Below are 4,175 nucleotides of genomic sequence, written 5' to 3'. Positions count from 1 at the left end.
AATTTTAACGGAAGTACGTCACCACTACCCGTGGCATATAGTCTATTCTCCATTTATGAGGATTTAAAGTCTGAGGATTGGGATGAGTTCCTCTAGAACCGGGTCTTTGTGATGAAACGACCGGCCTCGAGAAAAGAGCATCTGTCCACAGGGACACGGACTCGTCATGGGCTGGACACGTTGACAGATGATACAGCGGTGGTGCGTCACAAACGATGAGTCCAGCTACAGGCAGGAGGTGGAACACCTGGAGAGCTGCTGCTCACTGTGAAGAAGACAAAAAGGAGATGATCGTGGACTTCAGAAGGCACAAAAACATCTACACCCCCCTGAACATAAGAGGATCTGCGGTGGAAGTGGTCTCCAGCTACAAGAACTTGGGTGTACACCTGAACAACAACCTCAGCTGGAGCAACAACACCACCAGCCTGATGAAGAAAGATCATCAGAGACTACTTCCTCAGACGGCTAAGGCGAGCTGGTCTGGAAGCTCAGTCCTCACCTCCTTCTACAGGTGTACAGTGGAGAGCATCCTGTGCTCCAGCATCAACGTGTGGCATGGAGGCTGCACAGCTGCAGAAAGAAAAGCTTTGCAGAGAGTGGTGAAGGCTGCACAGAAGATGTTGGAGTCAGTCTCCCCACCATCACAGACATCTACACCTCCAGATGCAGGAAGAGGGCCACCTGCATCATGAAGGACCACACTCACCCAGCACACACACTTTTTGCCCCACTCCCCTCAGGAAGGAGGTTGAGGAGCATTAAGTGTAGAACCACTAGACTGAGGAACAGCTTCTACCCTGAGGCTGTTAGACTCATGAATTTCTGACCAGAATAATCACTGTGAAAAATCACATCATGTTGCTGCTGATCTGTTTCAATATTGCTGCTGATCTATTTCATGTTGCTGCTGATCTGTTTAATGTTGCTGCTGATCTTTTTAATGTTGCTGCTGATCTGTTTCATGTTGCTGCTGATCTATTTCATGTTGCTGCTGATCTGTTTCATGTTGCTGCTGATCTGTTTCATGTTGCTGCTGATCTGTTTCATGTTGCTGATCTGTTTCATTTTGCATGTTGCTGCTGATCTGTTTCATGTTGCTGCTTATCTGTTTCATGTTGTTGCTGATCTGTTTCATGTTGTTGCTGATATGTTTCATGTTGCTGCTGATCTGTTTCATGTTGTTGCTGATCTGGTTCATGTTGTTGCTGATCTGTTTCATGTTGCTGCTGATCTGTTTCATGTTGCTGCTGATCTGGTTCATGTTGCTGCTGATCTGGTTCATGTTGCTGTGTTCATTCCTGCTCATCTGCTCACACAGACTCATGTTTGTGCTGCTGTTCAGTGTATTGTTTTATGCTACTGGTTCTTAGTGTATTCTTAGTTTAGTATATTTCTTAATTCATATCTTGGATGTTATTATTGTTTTCTTTTACATTGTATACTGTTGTTGGATGTAACTGGGACCCTGTGTACACAGTTTCGTTCCACCACATGTACCACATATGAGAATGACAAAGAATCTTTGTCCTTGACTCAGGAGTCCTCAGTCTGCCTGTTTAAAGGGGGACAGGTAGTCACAGGGATGTTTGGTATCATGGTGTGTAACACGCTGAACATGGAGCACAGGAAGCTGAGGACAGTGTCTCAGGAGCTTCGAGACAATGGCAGACAGCATGTTGAAGGTAAAGACTATCAGAACGTCTCCATCAGCTTCATGTTTCTCTGATGCTGCACATTATTCAGAAGGTCCACAGGACTGGAGACAACCTGCCTGGGCGTGTCCACAAGAGGACAACTGAAGAGACATGGTACAAATGAAACCAAAGAGTTCAGAAGAACTTCCACGGAGATCAGAGGTGAACTCCCGAGTCAAAGGTCTTCGGAGTCAGTCTCTCTGAAACAAAGTGGACTTCATGGAAGACGGCCGAGGAGGACACCAGGGTCAAAAACCAAGACTGGAATTTGACACACACTGAGAAGGGCCAAATCTTCTGGGAGGATATGGCCTTTGGACAGATGAGACAAAACTGGAGCTTTTTGACAAAAAGACCATCAGCTCTCCACAGACCCTAAAATATGACAACACAACCTACAGCAGAACATGAGTCCTGGTTCTGTTCTGTGTTTTATCTGGGTCAGGGAGTCCAGGATCTGCAGGGTACAATAAAATCTTAAGACTATCGAGGCAAAACGGTTCCTAAGGTTTTCCAGCTTTTGTCGTCTTCTTTCAACATCATCCAGTCAGACTTGTTCCACCTCAAACTGGTCTTAAACTCAGACAAAACCACAGGGATGCTTGTTTCAAACAGGAAGTTGGTCCCAGCAGTTCTTCCTCCTATTTTATCCTCAAATGGTGTCCCCATTGAGTTTGTTGATTCCTACAAATATTTGTGTATCTTGGTCGACTCACATCTCTCTTTTAAGCTCCATGTGGAAAACTTGGTAAAGAAACTGAAAGTTAAACTGGGTTTCTTTTTCAGAAACAGATCCTGTCTAACCCTGAACCCTGAGGAACGCCTTGTATCTGTGACTTTCCTTCCCTCCATTGATTACACTGACATTATCTACATGAACGCTCCTACAAGAACCCTGCAGATGTTGGATGCTGCAGATGTTGGATGCTGTCTATCATGGTGCACTAAGATTCATAACTGGCTGTAACTATCGTACCCACCACTGCACCCAGTATTCACTGGTTAACTGGTCACCATTAACTTCACACAGACTCTCCCACTGGTACATTTTCATCTTTAAATCACTTCCTGGTCTGCTGCCTTCATACATCTCCTCCTACATGTCTCTGTGTGAGTGCAGTTACAGCGTGCGCTCTCAGGACATCATTACCTGCAGTGTTCCCTCAGTGAGGACTGAACTAGACAAAAGGACCTTCTCCTACTCCGCTCCTGTTTCCTGGAATATCTTGTAAAAAGATCTGAAGCTCTCGACCTTTGACCTCTCTAAGTGACTTTAAGAATATGTTGGACTCCTGGCAGGGACCAATGCAGACATGTTCCTGTTTTTAGTTTTATACATTCGCCTTAGAATCTAGCTGTTTTTTGTTACTTTTTTTGCTTTCTTGTTTTAATTTGTAAAAAAAAAATAAAAAATAAATCTGTATGCCTCTTTTATGATTGTCCATTGTTGTCATCATTCTTTGTTAAAATCAGGTCTCTTGTAAATGAGTCCCTGAGGCTCAGTGGGATTTACCTGTTGAAATAAAGGTTAAATTAATTAATAAACACACTGAAGCACTCTGAAACACACTGAAACAGCATTAGTAAGGGTTTGTAACGACATTATGATCTCAAATGATTCTGGTCTATTTGTGGTACTTGTGCTCCTGGACCTTACTGCTGCTTTTGATCCTGTTGACCACAGTATCCTTATATCACGGCTGGAACAGTGGGTTGGGATCACAGGTGCTGCATTAGAATGGTTCCGCTCATACCTGAGTGTCAGGAGTTTCTGTGTCAAGGTTGGTAACAATGTATCCGCCTCATTACCTCTTTCTTGCGGGGTCCCACAGGGTTCAATTCTTGGACCCCTTCTGTTCTCACTTTATTTGCTCCCTCTGCGGTCAATCCTGAGGAAACATGGTCTTTCATTCCATTGCTATGCTGATGACTGTCAGATCTACCTGCCTGTGAAACCAGCAAGCGTTTGCTCCATTCACCCTCTGTTAAAATGTCTGGACGACATTAAGGCCTGGATGGCTTCAAATTTCTTAAGTTTTAACGATGAGAAGACTGAAGTCATTGTTTTTAGCACTAGCTCGACTGCCGCCACTGATCCTGTCAACCTGGACTCTCTTCAGCCATATCTGAAGCAGTCTGGTAAAAATCTCGGGAGGGTTTTAGACTCTGACTTCAAGTTTGACAAACAAATCAACTGTTCTGCAGAAAAGCTTCTTCCAACTCAGACAGGTAGCTAAACTCAAGACAGTGTTGTCCAGACCCGACCATGAGAAACTAGTCCACGCCTTTGTCACAACCGATGTTGCCCCCCAACATGAGGCAGGTCACCTCCCTTCAACCTGCCCCCCAACATGAGGCAGACCACCTCCCTTCAACCTGCCCCCCAACATCAGGCAGGTCACCTCCCTTCAACTTGCCCCCCCAACATCAGGCAGACCACCTCCCTTCAACCTGCCCCCCCAACATCAGGCAGACCAC

General features: G+C 45.1%; 1 protein-coding gene across 1 annotated transcript in view; it reads right to left on the bottom strand.

Moving 5' to 3' along the window:
• The window catches only part of LOC119412980 (complement C5-like), a gene marked incomplete in the record, with an annotated part of 48,175 nt that overhangs the window by 6,311 nt on the left and 37,689 nt on the right, over positions 1-4,175 (bottom strand).

The sequence above is a fragment of the Nematolebias whitei genome, chromosome 8 (genome assembly GCF_014905685.2).
Source record: "Nematolebias whitei isolate Nwh7 chromosome 8, NemWhi1, whole genome shotgun sequence".
NCBI classification, from domain to species: Eukaryota; Metazoa; Chordata; class Actinopteri; order Cyprinodontiformes; family Rivulidae; genus Nematolebias; species Nematolebias whitei.
The sequence above is the reverse complement of the archived record's forward strand: the minus strand, read 5'-3'. Positions and strand labels throughout refer to the sequence as shown.